Below are 16,864 nucleotides of genomic sequence, written 5' to 3'. Positions count from 1 at the left end.
TTCCCAGGTCTTTATTTTCAGTGAGTCTAGATCTTAACTAGAAGTTAACTTAATTTTGTGATCTCTTCTTTTACATGGGCAATAATCAAATCGTCCAATATATAAGACCAGGTACATCCGTTTCCCTTTTTCAGATTTTGGGTGTGAAGATCTATATTTATATTTTTAAAACTTCTTTTTTTGCATAAAAAAAATTTAAAGTCTTGATGTCCCCAAATCTAGCCCGGCGGATTTGGGGTGTCCAAAGTCTTAATATTGATGTGATTAACTGCAAAATAGTTCACTGCAGTTGACACACTACACCATAGTTGAATAGCCCCGGAAAGGACTACCCAAAGCTATTGAATTGACCGACTAGAACCACTTAAGTCTGAGAATGCCGGTTACTGCGCCTTCAGCTGGGTGTTTAGCCGCGCTAACCAGAATTCTCCAACTAAAATGGTGGTGGCGTGGCTGTTAGCGCTGCACTAAGCCAGAAAACAGCATTGCAAATAATTGTCAGGGAGACTTCTTGAATAGGGGAGATCTCCCTGAAGTTTTTGTGCATTTAACAAGTGTTTCTTTAACAATAAAAATAAGTCATAAACCAATGTGTTATTGTTGGTGTCTGTCTATGAACACTAAGCTTGATGGTAAAATTATCTGCTAGAGGGCACCAGTCAAAATCTTGCCTAGGGCACCAAATTGGTCAGGGCCAGCTCTGTATTTAAATTTTACCGTCAGAGTCACGTTTGGTCTTAAAACCAATTTACATCCCAATTGCATGTTTTCCTGGAGGTAACTCTGTAAGATCCCATGTCTGGAGCTGTTTGAGAGGTTTCATATCTTCATCCTCAGCTTTTATACATTTTTCCTTCTCATGGGTAGGCAGTTTCTGCATCTCTTTCCTGGATTTTGGCTCAGGTTGCGGTGCTGTCCGAGACAAGATAAAAACTTTGATAGTATATTCTTGTTCTGCCTAGTAGAACTACTGACCAAAGGCAAAGGTGATAACTGGATCATCTATAGTAAATTCAAATTCATTTTCCTTATCCTCTGGTGGTGCTTTTTGAACTTCTTCCTCAAGCTGTTCTGCTTCTGTAGTTTCATGAAATGATTGACACACAGAGTTTTCATCAATAACAACATTTCTGCTTGTAACCCTCCCTTTAACCCCTAAAGGGACACCTGGTTATGTTACGATTATCCTAGGATGTACCTACCATTCACAGTCTATTATGTGAGGTACCCTTATATCAGTGCCTCCACGCAGATTTATATTTTATGAAAAATATTTAGGCCAACCTGGGAAAGCCCATACAGAGTAATGACAAGTTGTGGGGTGTTAGTGTATATAGTGTTCATACAATACAATTTTCAATATTTGACAAACCCAATCGATTATGTTCTTTCAGGTCCTGGTTCTAAACAGCTCGTCGACACTATTTCAGGTAAGTGACTCGCGAATTGTAAATGGTTTTCTATTATATTATTTATAAAAGAAATCAACATACAGTTACAAATTCAGCATATGCTGGTCAATGTAATCCAAGGTTATTTCATATAGCTATAACACATATTATTCTACAATATCATCTTAAACAATTACTCTAAGCCTGGATTGTGGTGAATAAACTCCCTTATAACAATTAGTTCAGGATTTACATAACTCTGCCAATGTGTGAAAGTCCCGGATAAAGTCTCCTGGCAGCGGAAGGAAATAGTCTATCCCTTATTAATAACTAACTGACACCTCCACATGAACGGGACCAAGATTGTTGCTCAATGGAGCATATTTCACCTTCTCCTAAACTGAATAAATACACAATCCTCAATAGAGTGGCAGAAGTCACAGTGAGAGATTATACTTGATATGCTGTATTCCCCTCACAGCATTCTATTACACTAGGTTATACTTTGTGTTCCTCTCTGTAGCTTGTTTCTATTCTCGTGATAATGTTGCAGCCTATAATCCCCTGGAGGCTGAATTGGTAAGAATGTTATAAAGTATACTCTATAGGGGCAGCAAGGTATAAAATCAGCCTTATATATGAGGGACAGCATTGTTAATCATTAATCTGGCCTCTGATCCTTCTTCTGGAACAAATGTATTAAGCAAAGACGAAGTCTGTTTATGTAAGGTGCATTGGAATGAATCTACTCATTCCATAGGTACAGCCAGGGGCGGATTGGAGGTAGACCTCAGCCGGAGTTTCCCCGGTGGGCCAGACCGTTTGGGGGCCTGTGTAATCAATTATCAATTGAAAAAAAAAATAAGTGAGTCAGCGGCGGCCAGCGGCGAGCACTGATTGGAAGCTGGCAGCCGTGGATCTGGGGCTAAGGCCAACATTGTTTTGTTGATGGTGGCTGACCCCTCCCCAGGGATCAGCCACCTATGGCTGTGCTTCTCAGCCCAGCCCGCCCCTTCCTCATTGCAGACTCAGATTTCCTTGTGGATGCCAATCATCTTCTAGTCCAGCCCCCCTAGTACAGGAGACCGGATGCCAGCCCCACCCCCTTCTGCAGCCCAGCAGCATGTCTCTCATCACCCTGCCAGGCCAGCTAAGCCTGCAGCAGCCAGCGTTATTGCCAGGGATGAGGTAGGAAAAGGAGCCATGGGTCTGAAGCTCCCCTTGCAGTTGCAGTCACCATGTCTTCACCACCTCCTGCACTGTGGTTGACTTATCACTGCACACAAGTCAGACAGCATGCTGTGGCTCCCAGCACCAGGTCCACCGGCCAGGACATGTACATGGCAGCCATGATTACCGAAGCTCACAGCATCATCCTGTCACCTGCCTGGGAACCTGCACACTTCCATACTGACAAAGGGCCACACACACACACAGTCATAATGATCAGGGGCCACTATCACACTGTCTTACTCCAGGGGCCAGTCACACTCACCACAGTCAACTCACTCACTGTTACACTGACCAGGGGTCACTCACATGCTGTCACACTCACCAGGGTCCACTCACACACTGTCACAGTCACCAGGGTCCATTCACACACTGTCACAGTCACCAGGGTCCACTCACACACTGTCACAGTCACCAGGGTCCACTCACACACTGTCACACTTACCAGGGTCCACTCACACACTGTCACACTTACCAGGGACCACTCACACACTGTCACATTCACCAGGGTCCACTCACATTGTCACACTGACCAGGGGCCAACTCTCACACTGACCAGGCTGCACAAACGCTGTCACACTCACCAGGGTTCACTCACACATTGTCACATTCACCAGGGTCCACTCACATTGTCACACTGACCAGGGGCCAACTCTCACACTGACCAGGCTGCTCAAACACTGTCACACTCACCAGGGTTCACTCACACATTGTCACACTCACCAGGGTTCACTCACATTGTCACACTGACCAGGGGCCAACTCTCACACTGACCAGGCTGCACAAACACTGTCACACTCACCAGGGTTCACTCACACATTGTCACATTCACCAGGGTCCACTCACATTGTCACACTGACCAGGGGCCAACTCTCACACTGACCAGGCTGCTCAAACACTGTCACACTCACCAGGGTTCACTCACACATTGTCACACTCACCAGGGTTCACTCACACATTGTCACAGTCACCAGGCTCCACTCACACACTGTCACACTGACCAGGGTCCACTCACACACTGTCACACGCACACGGAGACGATGCTAGGGAGACACACGGGGGGATGTGCTAGGGAGACACACGGGGGGATGGTGCTAGGGAGACACACAGGTAGGACCAATGGTACAAAACAAGGCTGGGGGAAAGTAATCTTCAGTAAGACACCATCTGTTGCATAATGATGACATTGGCTTTATTCCTACACAAACAGGCGGCTTTCAGACCATCTGATCTTCTACATGAATAGTGAATACTGACTCAAGAAACTGTCTGTCCAGGGAGGATCAATTTCTTCAAAGGTTCCCAGTTGCAGAGAAATCATATAGGTAAGAAAATACTCATTCACATGCTCGCTCTATTTATTCACTGTAGAGAGAGACTGGGGGCATGTACATCTGCTCTCAGAACAATGGGCATGCCTCCAGCGTGACGAAAATGAGGGGGAGAATGGCTCGCAAGCATGTGGTTTCACACAAGGCCACACCCCCTTTTCGGGCTCGTGCCTTTGGCGCGCACACATAGGGCCACTTTAGAAGAATTTTCCAGGGCCATTTTGAATTCCCAATCCGCCCCTCGGTGCAGCACTCCTGCTGTGCTTCTGCAGGTCTGTTAATGCCAGCAATGGGGAATAACAATGGCGGCCCCTACTTCATTCCCTGCGGTTAGCGCGAGACCGAAGTCCGGTATCTGCTGGGCTGGCTATAATACACAGCTTCTCCCGCAATCCCGAGCTCTGCTGCTACCGCTACCTGACCCAGACGTCGCAGTCTCTCTGATCTCCGTCATCCTCCCTACAGCCAACCGCAATGATGCAGCCTATGCCGGACACCTTTCTCTCTCCAGCCACCGTTTATCTTCCAAAGTGGGATGCCTCTTCAGCAACTATATTGCCCCTCACTGGTTAGCACACCTCTGACTCCCAGCAGCAGTCTTCTAGCTTTCAATGCTGTGCTCTGAGACCAAGGTACCGCACTGGAGAGAGGAACCACAGCCCGTCCTCACCTCTGCTGTCTTTCTCCTCTCCAACTGACACTTGCCAACTGCCCACCAACCCCCGCTTCTCCTCCACCTATGGCTCGAGCCTTCAGATCCCCTCGTGCCCCTTCTAGTATTTTCTAAGAGACAGACCCTTACCCTGAGTGCTTGTGTTCTTACCATGACTTCTACCACTATCATCAGTTTACATATATACACATAGTAGTCATCTCCAATTAACATACAAAGACTAAAAAAATTAAATATATGATGTGTGTGTGTGTGTATATATATATATATATATATATATATATATTTATATATATGATCCTATGACACATGGGCACTACCCCCACACTGGCTACATGCTTATTGCCACCTGGTTGGTTTCTTGATGCAGAATTCTGTAACCCTTTTGCGATTCATTGTAGCCTACAAGCACTCCTTTCTATGCACAAGCATCCCACTTTGTACATCTCTACTTTGGCAAGCGGGTACTAATTACCCAAGCTTGTTGGAGGGGCCCGGCAAGGGCCCAGACCCAGTGCTGACCCCCCACTTCTTACATCACAGCAGCCCAGCACACACTACTGTGTGCTGGGCTGCACTGGGAGACTACTCACGACTGCTAGGCAGCAGCCACAGCATTTTCCTATTCCTGTGGGGGGAGCGATCACACTGATCGCACACCCCACTGGCTATGCGCCGAGTTGAGGGGCTCACAGCACCCCCCTCCCTAGTGTGCTTTTTTTCTCCTAAGGGGGCGTGGCCACGCCTTCCACAATTAGGCCACACCCCTTTACCCGGGCATGAGTACAAATGCATTACTTCCAAATATTTTTATATGTTGTAGGTCAGGTTTCTTTCCATTGCACAGTTCCTATGGAGTATTTTCAATAGTTTTTCCTAATAAACTATTTTGAAGATAACAGGCTGTCACAAGTGATTCTCCTTAGTAAATTGTTGGCCTATGTGCATCAAAGAGCTAGCTCCACCCACTTCGCAGTGTGCCCGATTCATCCTCGCAGCAACACCATTTTACTCTGGATTGTACGGTACTGTTGTCTGCAACATAATTCCATACAGTTTGAGAATGGCCTATGTTTTACCATTTGTATATTCTGTCCCATTATTTGCACGTAGTGTTTTTGGAAAATGTCCAAACTTGTTATTTACTTGATGAAAATGTTCTTTATTATAGAATTATCCTTACTGTGCAGCAGGTAAAGTGCTTTGAACTCTGAGTAATCATCAATGAATGTGAGGAAATATTTTGTCCTCCTGTCACATTTTTCATTGTCCATCTCTATGGGGCATATTCAATTGGGTGTGAGAATAGCAAATAACCCGCACCTGTGAGGTTTTTCCAGCAGGTGCGGGTTTTTTTCTTTTTTTACACGCCAGATTTTTTTTTCACGCACCTCCAGAGCAAGTGTGATTTTACCTGCTGCGATCCCTCCAGTCCCTCTGGCAGCCGCTTCCCCCATAGGTTTCTATGGGGGATGCGATGCTGCCAAATGTACCAATATCCGGAATGCGAAGCATTCCAGATATTGGCCCCAGCAGCTAACGCCATCTGAAGGTAGCGTTAGCCGTTGTAGCCTATGGTTACTTACCGCATATCACCCGGCGGAGGGATCTCCTGGAACCCTCCGCCGGCAATGGGTGCCGCTCATGTGCAGTCTGTGGGACTGCGCATGCACAGCAGCCCCGAGTGCACTCCGGCCACATCGCAGGGATGCGCTCCTTTCAGAGCCCGTCTCCCTGCAATTGCCGGTTAATACATCCAGCCGTTATGATCGCCCTGATCGCATTGCAAAAGCGATCATTAATAAATGGGCCCCTAATTCTGGATCTCCAGACTCTGCAGTCTGACTTTAAGTGACCAGGTTTCTTGCACACAAAACAGTCATGTTTCTGGTCTCTGATTAGTGGTTTTAATAATACAGTCACTGGGTAAATTTACTAAAGGTTGATTTCAATCGATTTTAGTCAATTTCAAATCAATCTAAACTGATGTTGTGTTTCTGGGGCTAAATCACACATTTACTATTACTTTAAAAAAAATTGTCTGTTAATAAATGTGTGATTTAGCCCCAGAAACACAACATCAGTTTATAGTTTTAGATTGATTTGAAATCGGTTAAAATCAATAAAAATTGATCTTGCAATTTAATTTATCCACGTTTCCCTTTAACAAACTCTATTTTATAATTAAAATAATCTAATTAATATTCATTTTCTGTTCTGGCATCAAGTGCTGATATATGAAAGACTTTTAAATCTTCTATGCAGTGCAGACAATCCAGAATTTCTATAGTACACCTTATATAATCCTGCATGTGCTCCATTTCAGCAATTTATTCTGGCACAACTGTCTTATTAAATTCAGTTTATTTCTTAAATTAGCTCTATCATGCACATTCTGCAGTACATCCCACATTTATCTATCACAGTTACATACGTATATGTAGGGGCTGGCTGGCAACTTGTAGCCTGGGGAGCAAATGCATACAGGCGGCCCTGGCAGAGGAGTAGCGTGTAGCCAGGGTGTCCGAAGAATATGCGTGCTACGGCGCCCCCCCACTCAAGTGTTCCAGGGAGGAGGCGGGTCCATATGGGATTAATGTAAGGTAAAAATAAAGATTAGGGCAGCCCCCTGTCGTAGTGCCCATATGCAGTGCACCCGTGTGCCACAGGAGAGAACACCCTTATGCAGGCCTCCAGTAGTGCCCCCAGTAGTAGTAGTCCCCCCCTTTGTAGTGCCCCCAGTAGTAGTAGTCCCCCCCTTTGTAGTGCCCCCAGTAGTAGTAGTCCCCCCCTTTGTAGTGCTCCCAGTAGTAGTAGTCCCCGCCTTTGCAGTGCCCCCAGTAGTAGTAGTCCCCCCCTTTGCAGTGCCCCCAGTAGTAGTAGTCCCCCCCTTTGTAGTGCCCCCATTAGTAGTAGTCCCCCCCCTTGTAGTGACCCCAGTAGTAGTCCCCCCCTGTAGTGCCCCCAGTAGTAGTAGTCCCCCACCCCCTTGTAGTGCTCCCAGTAGTAGTAGTAGTAGCAGTCCCCTTATAGTGCCCCCAGTAATAGTAGTCCCCAGTGGTAGTAGTCCCCTCCCCTTTGTAGTGCCCCCAGTAGTAGTCCCCACTTGTAGTGCCCCCAGTAGTAGTAGTCCCCCCCTTGTAGTTCCCCAAGTAGTTGTAGTCCCCCACCCCCCTTGTAGTGCCCCCAGTAGTAGTAGTCCCCCCCTTTGTAGTGCCGCCAGTAGTGCCAGACCCAGACCCAGTAGACACACGTAATATAAAAAACAAAATAAAAAAAAACACTTACCTGAATCCCCGCTTCTGCCGCCGCCATCTGCTCCTCCGTCTGTCCTCCCGGGCCGGGCGCTTTGCATTATGGGAGAGACGTCATATGACATCATGACACCTCTCCCATTGCCCACTGCGGGAGCCGGAAGATGAAGTGGGCGCAGCAGCAGCTAATGATAGTCTGACAGACTCTCATTGGCTGCTGCTTACAACAAACACACAGCTGCCGGAGCCGGCGGCTGTGTGTTTGTCAGTGTAGCGCTGACCGAACTCCGTCCGGTCAGCGTTACACACGCGGTGCAGTCTGTGTCACAGTGACACAGGCTGCACCGGCCCGCATGACGCTGCGGCCCGGGGGGCACATGGCACCCTGCCCCCTGGCCCAGCCCGCCACTGCGTATATGCAGAATCATCTACACTCAGATATTGTGCTCTGGTCTTTCTCAGTCCAATCTACTTCGCATGCGCGGGTCTCTGGGAAAATGGCACCCGTGCCTTTTTCCCGGGGACATATTTTCAGGTGACCAAGAAAATGGCTGCGGCCATTTTCCCAGTGATTTTTTGCTGCTTTGCAGCGCTGGTACGGAGCTGCAGAGCAGCATGCCGGAATCTGAGGAAAGGTAAGTATTAATAACTATGGGTGCAGGGTGTGTGGTGTGGATGCCCCCAGGGGCCCGTGTGCACCGCACACCTTGCACCCATTATAAAGGCGCCTATGGATTTCCGGAGGACTTGGGTTTGCTCATAGCACTAAGCCAAATGTCAATAGCTGCTAGAGCTCTCCCCCAGAGTGTGTTTCTTGTGTTTTTTACACATTTCTTTACAGATGAACTACACGTACCAGCGGGCCCTTAATGCCCCACATGCTGGTACTTGTGGTCTCCAAGTACCAGCATGCGGGGGAGGCTTGCTGGGACCTGTAGTTCTACTGTAAAGACTATGTTGTTAATTCTATTTTTAACACTACACATACACTATCACCTGCCACCCACTGCCCAGGGGTGGCAGGGATAGCCCTGCCTATCAGCCTAGGCCAGGCATGCCCTGTAGAGGGGGACCCCTTTATTGGAGGGGTCCCCAACTCCCCAGGGATCCCTGGCCTGGGCTGACTCGTGGTCAGGGCTGATGCTGCGGCTGGGGTGCCCGGTGAAAGGTCTCCCCTGGCTGTGGCGTCAGTCCCTCGCTAGAAAGGGTCCGGAGCTAGTTTTAAATATATGGGGAACATCACGCAAATGTTTTCACCCTATATTTAAAACCAGGTCTGGCCCTGCTGCCTGGTGCTGGTTCTTAATTACTTTGGAACCCTACACATTTTGTTCCCCGTAATTTTAACAACCAGGACAGGCTGTCAAGTCCGGGGCTGGTTAGTCTTTTGGGGGGGATCCTACGTAATTTTTTTAAAAAACATTAACCCGTTTTTAACCATTTACACAAAGAAACATACACAAATCACAATGATTTGTGTATGTTTCCAACCATCTCGCAGCTCAGGGTGTTGAGAGATTAAAAAGTGATTTTGACAGAGTTTGCTCCTATCTCACCCGAGTTTGTCATCCCGATTCTTTGTAAATTTGAGAGATGTATGTTTTAGGTGAAAAGTACTTCTGATTTGGCCCTATGGTGATTTGATTCGAGACTGCTATCTCACCCGAGTTTTACGAGTGAGATAAGAGAAATCTCTCTCTAACACACCCTACTTTTGCCTTTAGTAGATTTGCAAGCAGGAAAAAAAATGAATAAATCACCCGAGATGGTCAGCTCGACCTATCTCGATTCTTAGTAAATTTACCCCTAAGTCTAAATTAGAGTCCACTCTAGTAGATTATATTACATACTAATGATACCCTGGGAATGTCTATAATTATCTTAATGGAAGATGATAAATGTATGGTGTGGGGCAGAGGCATTCAGCTAGGGTCTATGTTGTAAGATAAAAACATGCACAAATCCAAATCCTGCTGTATAAAATGAATTTGCTTTAGCTGTTGAGAATAAATTGGCCCACGCTAGGCATTGACCAACATTTTTGAATTGTGAAATGAAAATGGCCTTTGATTAGGCATACCATTTTTTTCATATGGGCAACAAGCTTAACCACTTGTTGGCCAAAGCCCTTGGGACCTAATGTAATTTAACCTATATCCATAAGATGAAGGATGAGAATGATTTGACATGTCATAAAATGGATGACATTGCCAACATGTTTACTGAATATTATACAAAATGAAACAATCTAATAATCACAGTGGAAGATATTCACCAGCTTCATTTGTCCATTGATGAATATATCTCTGTAATATGCAACTTACCTTAAGCTGGGTACACATTAAACGATGTGTGTACCCAGCGATCCGATGGGCCGACATATCATATCATAATATATGATGTGGTGCCAGACTGCCCGATATGTCGGTCCCTGGCGCATCCCGCTGAATGCGGTCGTCTGTCGCATCATCAGATTCAGCTACATGTACGGATGACCTGACGATGTGACTAACAACCTAATGGGGGCACTCATGGGCCGACATAGTGCGGACACATTAGACAATATTGACAGTATATCGGACCGATCCGTTGGATCGGCAGAAATATCACTTGTGTACCCCAGCTTTAGACAAATGAGTACAATGACGTAAGTCAATCAAGCAATAAAGAAATTAGAGCAGCATAGAGAGAAATAAAGAAATTGTGAATTCAGCAGTAAGAAAAGACAGTTATAGGAAAAGCAGCCAGGAGACAAATGAAGGAAGATATTTTGTGAACTGTGGGAAAGTAGTCAGTGAGTATGGAGTCTATTTAAGACCCTTTACAATTTGGCCCCAAATACTATAATTTATTATCTCCGTATATCACAGCGATAAAAAATAGTTTTGCACAGAAATTTATAATCTTTTGCCAGGACAGCAGCTCCGATAACAGCCTGTCCTGGTGAAGTGTGTGTGTGGTAAATAGCTTTCGCTGTTACTATACTCCCGGCTTAGTGTTGCTATCGAACCATTCATGCACACAGTCTAGGCTGCCGAGCAGAGATCTAAAGATAGCTCTCAGGCGAAAGTGTTACCTATAAAGTTACAGTAACTAACACCACCTGGAGATGGTGTTAGCGGATAGCTTTCAGATCTTGATAAAGGTCCACACTGTAGTTTCCATTAAGAATTACGTGGACTGGGGTCTTCAGCATTAGTTTGCCTAATGAAGGAGATACCTAGAATATCCTCCTGTATTAAGCATTTTTTGAATAGCCCCAATACCTATATTTAGGAAACAGCCATCTCAGGTAGGGTATTTAGTAGTGGGCTTGCAGTCCCATATTCATCTAAAGGTAGCCGAGGTTTCAGCAGTTACACAGATTCTCTAGGTGCGAGAGAGGTTAGAGGTACGAGGTATAGGGGGGCTGCTGCATGATCTATAGCACAGGTTCTCAAACTCTGTCCTCAGGACCCCAAACAGTGCATGTTTTCCAGCCTCACAGAATTACAAGTGAAATAATTAGCTTCACCTGTGGATCTTTTAAAATGTGTCAGTAAGTAGTGACTACACCTGTGCTTCTGCTGGGTGACATGGGAAACTTGACCTTTGTGTGGTCCTGAGGACCAAGTTTGAGAACCAGTGGTCTATAGAGACAGCAAAGTGTGGAAGAGCAAAAAAACACTAATGGTGCATACACACGTAGCGATCAGCCAGCGATACGATATCGCTGGCTGATCGTCATGCACCCTCCCTGGTGTGCTGAATGATCAATATCGATCACCCAGCACACCACATACTTACCGACGACTATAGCGACCCATGATCAACGATTGTGGGTCCCTTTAGTAACCTGCTTGATACCGAGCAAGTTGCCCGGCATGCACAGCCGATGGACTATATCGCTAATGTCCATACGTGGCCGCACATCGCTGGTCAATGGTAAGTTGGTAGGGACCATTAAAATGACCAATTTGAACAATACCGATATCGTTCAAATCGATCATTTAAATCATTACATGTGTACGCACTATTAGCCACATTAAGCTGGTGGTGAAAAAGTTGTGTATTTAATAAAAATTCTGTTACAATATATTGGGATAACTGAAATTGACAGATACAATTGATGAGGGGCATACACAATAACGGATGTATAGACAACACAGGGCGATTACGGATTTTATGCAGTCCTACAGTTACTATTGCAAGAAATGTTTGTATGGACAAACCATGAAGAACCATATTTGTCATCTGATTTTTAGTTTTAGCAGTGCATTCTGCTAAAAAGAGACTATACTCAAGATCTGATGTTCGGTAATTAAGCGTACTTTATTTGGAATATATCCTGTAGTGGATTTACAATGGTAATAACCAACTCATTCTATATTACAGAAGCAAGGTATGACACTGCAGTCAGTCAGTCAGTCAGACATTAGACATGTAGGCAGCAGGCTTTTGAAATGTCATTCACTATAGCACACAGTGAAATTCAATATAAAAGATGCTTATTTCTATTTTTCACCCAGAATATAGTGTTACAGAATAGTGGCTTTCATATACAGTAATGCATTATTAATCAATGCTTTTAATAATCTCCTGAAAATATAAATACGGATTTAGATCTATTGCTGTATATATTGTATATTAGAGTTAATGCATGGCAATAATGTATTTCCAAGAAACTTTGCTGTGATTTTTATTTCTCTGATTTCAGCATCTGTTCTGGTGCAAATTCAAATTCATTTTGTCCCAGCCAGAGTTCTGGAAGCTCATTTGCCCTGTCCAGACCCATCTCCAAAACCAAAGAAGTAAGGACCTCTTCATCCACCCGATCCAAATCAAATAGTCCGGCATTACTGGTGAGGGGCACTTGGCTATTCAAAGTCCAGTGCTGTATGTCTGCAGCTCCATGATACTGACTATTGAGCCTCTGAAGTTGCATGCTTGCCAGGAAGTGCTGGGATGAAGATAAGCCAAAGGTGCTCTGCTTAGGTGCTGCAATACCTGATGAGGTCATAACTCCCACATTTGGTAAGGAAGGTGTCCCTTTAACTACTGTGTTACCACTCATGGTTGTAGTGGAATAGTGACTTATTGCCACGGTTTCTCTGTCCTTCATATTTATACCTTAACTTTTCAACAATAGACTATACCCTGCAAAGAAAATAAAGACAGGATCAATATTCAAAATCTTCATTTTAAATAGCTTGAACTGTAAAAATGGTGGTTTGTTAATGTCAATTTCTAACTTGGAATTTCTGTTGCTGTGGTGTTTGGATTTAATTTTTAAATAATTTATTTTCCTTTAATTTCTCCATAAAAGTTTATGAAACCTTGGATAACCATTGTGTACAAATATACCTCTACTCTGTATCTGCATTAAATCACATGAGATGTGATGGTATTCTCCATTCATAGACTTCAACAAAATACTAAATATGATGGTTGTACGTAACTTTTAAATCACACACAAAAAAAAAATCCCATCTGTAAATTTTTAAAAGAGGATTGACTGGTACTATTAACTTGAAGTCACTTCCACAAACTTCAAAATGCACATCTACATCCTCCATTAAAACATAGAAATCCAGATGTATCTATGCACATGAAGCATAAGAACTGAAATTGGCACTATGTGACAAAAACCTGGAATCTGGGATTGGATACACTACCAGACCTAGTGACAATGAAAGTGTTCATGATCTTAATGGCATTGGTACAGTATGCTGTCTGTTGTAGTATGCTAAGTAACAAGACATTTATTTTTTAACTTGTTGATGACTGTGGTGCTTGTAACCTTGGGTAGATACTCCATCTCAAACCAGTCAAAATATGAATCCACCATTACGAATTGCTCATTCCCCTCCAATCAAAGAAGTCAACTGCAATAATTGCCCAAGGAAGATCAAATACATCATGGAGGGTTAGAGGTTCCCTAGAATGATAGGCATGGATAGCACTAAAGATAAGAAACATCCAAAACATGCTCAATGTCAATTAACATAGAAGGTCAGAACAATACATCTTTAGCCCTCCATTTGGTAGCTTCACACCCTGGGTATCATTGGTGCACATGATGAGCATAGTTTAGAAACCATGGAGCACAAAGGGAATGATGTACCCTTGACTCTTCAGAAAAATGCCAGCAAACAGGGTAAGTTCATAATGAATGGCAAAGAATGATCATATTTCATGAGGCAACCCTCGGGAGCTAGAGGGCAAACCATCAAAGACAATTTGAGATAACTTGAGACCGAGGTTATCATTCATCATGTATTCCCAAGTCATCCAACTACATCCTATCGAGATTGTCAACAAAACCAGATATATGTGAACGCTGCAGATATGCACTGGATAGGGCATCAGTAACATGGAGTTATAAATATGTGTGTGGATTATATAATAAAAACAATAAAAATTAATAACATTTAACTTTCACATGTCTGTCTCACTTGTTGCCCACTCCAGAGCAGCATAATTTCCATCCCCATACTAGAAGGGGAATTGTTCCAGGGTCCTCAGATACTGTATGTTCATATTTCAGTATACAATTATGTTAAGTGTACATTAGTCAACACCACATTAAGAAAGTACTGGACAGTCTTTCTGCCAACCACATCTCTAAGACCTAAGCCAAAAATACAAATTTTGTGGGACAAAATAGGTATCCTGCCCCCAGTTCTAGTTATACATCGTGAGGCTTCCCCCAATAACAAACTGATAAGGAAATCTGAAAAGAGATGCCAAAAGTAACCTAGGAGATTCGAAAATTTAGGGCAAACACTGAGGCTTCAGTACCAAACCTACTTAACAACTGAGGAGTTAGATAAACTCTTTGCAGTATGATGAGCTGAATCGGTTGATATCTTATAGCAGAAATGTCTATCAGAGGACTGCCCAATACCCATCACTGTAGAGGTGACCAAGTGGGAAGACACCACACCTGGACCAAAAGGTACCACTCCTCAGAGAGGCAAGTTCACGTAGTATCTTGGAATGTCACAGAGGAGTCTCTAGATCTAAAGGAGTCCAGCATCCAACAGCACCTAGAATGAATAATGCCCCCTGGTATCTTGCTGAATCAGTAGCATGTGTAGTTCATGGCTCCCTCCAACCAAAACCCATCCATGGATATGCGCTGAGAAGCAAAAAAAATAAGATTCCGGAGAACAAGCCCAAACATACAGTGCTACTTGCTTCGAGGTGCCATTACAGGCACTCTGCAAGCCACATGCAGGTGCTGTGGAACAGCAATGGTGCCACCCCAGGGCCCTGCGACCTGTGAAATGGCACTGCTCGCACAACCCTGCACCGATATATTGAGGTCTACATAAAGTCTTGAACTTGGTTTGTGGTCGTTTATCCCCCACCAAAAAAAAAAAATTAAAAGAGGAAAAAAATAATGCAATTTGTTTTGTTTTCACCATCTGAAACTAAATAATAATTAGCTATACTGTTATATGGTAGCCCAACATGGCACCATTTTGAAAATGAGAAAACCTACCGCATTAAATGAGTGGTAGGTGTGGTTATTTGCAAGCTTTGGCATTTGCAGGGTACTGCAGTCATGTTACAAATTCTAAGATTTACACAGTCCCATAATGGCTGAATCGCATCATTACTTACCATATCTTACTCAGCTGTCATATGGCCACAGGAGCACCTGTTTTTAATGTGGGATTGTTTTGTTTGCTTCTAAGCTCCATGCTTCGCACCTAATTGAATATGCCCCATAAAGTTATTTAGCGGTTCTCACCATTGAAGTCAATGGTCGGAATTGCTCATTGGCTGAGACATGCAGAGGCTTACCTCTCTCAGCCAATGAAAGATCAGCACTGAGATTTCTATACAGAAATGCCACGGCTGAGTGGTCATTCGGGTAGTACTGACCTTAGAGGACGGTACTAAGTTCGTGGTCCGGGATATTGCGTTTGTGTAAATAAAACTTTACTGTCACAGTGTGTGTCTTGCATTTATTTTAACATTTCTTTTGCAGGTGACCTACAGGCACCAGCGGGCCCTTAATACCTCACATGCTGGTACTTGTGGTTTTCCAAGTACCAGTATGCAGGGAAGGCTTGCTGGGACCTGTAACTTCATCTATTTTTACACCATACTTTACACTATCAACCCAGCACCTACCACCCAAGGGTGCCAGGGATAGTCCCAGGCTATCAGCCCGGGCCTGCGGTGCTCTGGAGAGGGGGACCTCTTTTTTCACCTTCCCAGTGATCCCCAGCCTGGGCTGACTAGCGGTCAGACGTAGTGCTTTGGCCGGGGTACCCTGGCTGTGGCATTACACCCCCGCTAGAAAGAGTTCGGTGCTGGTTAAGGAAAATACAGGAGACCCCTACTCATTTTGTCCCCTGTATTTCCAAAACCAGGACTGGCTCACTGAGCCTAGTGCTGGTTGTGCTAAATACAGGGGACCCCTACGTCTTTTGTCCCCTGTATTTTAAACGCCAAAGAAAAAAGCATCCTGTTTGGTGCACTAATTAATAAAATGTCACCTTTATTAAATACAATTAAAATATATAAATTAAATCAGTGAAATATTTAAAAACAACGGTAAGTGTATAAAAAAGTGAATAAAATGATTAAAAACAGATTGACCCACTGTGTGTTTTTATTTGTTGTACATTAGCAGCATCTGTTTTATATTGGGTATTGATTAATTCAATGCTGGTAATCCAGTTCAATAATAATATGTTAATATATTACACTCAATAAAGATTGTTAATCCTACGAGGGCTGGCTACATTGCATTCTATTGCAGCAGATTCTCCTCCAGCAATTTTCTCAATATAGTGTTATATGTGTGAACACCTTATGAATATGAGGCTGGTTATCTGAGCACAGAAGAACAATCTGATTTAAAACACAGTATACTGATTTATTATAAGTATTTGTAATCTACCAAATACCTTCTGTTAAATCAGCAATGATGACTGAAAACAGTGATGTGTGTCATAACATTGCAATCATTGTGTTCTTGTGGGCAGG

General features: G+C 44.0%; 1 long non-coding RNA gene across 1 annotated transcript in view; it reads left to right on the top strand.

Annotated features, from left to right (window-relative positions):
• Positions 1-16,442, top strand: part of LOC148508660 (uncharacterized) — a 34,658-nt gene extending 18,216 nt beyond the window's left edge. Inside the window, exons 3-5 of the long non-coding RNA XR_015869567.1 lie at positions 1,395-1,430; positions 3,832-3,946; positions 12,576-16,442. This is a non-coding gene — a long non-coding RNA (uncharacterized LOC148508660). The remainder of the gene's footprint in view (positions 1-1,394; positions 1,431-3,831; positions 3,947-12,575) is intronic.
• Positions 16,443-16,864: the final 422 nt, after the last annotated feature.

Source organism: Taudactylus pleione, unplaced genomic scaffold (genome assembly GCF_031769625.1).
Source record: "Taudactylus pleione unplaced genomic scaffold, aTauple2 ptg000352l, whole genome shotgun sequence".
Lineage (NCBI taxonomy): Eukaryota > Metazoa > Chordata > Amphibia > Anura > Myobatrachidae > Taudactylus > Taudactylus pleione.
The sequence above is the reverse complement of the archived record's forward strand: the minus strand, read 5'-3'. Positions and strand labels throughout refer to the sequence as shown.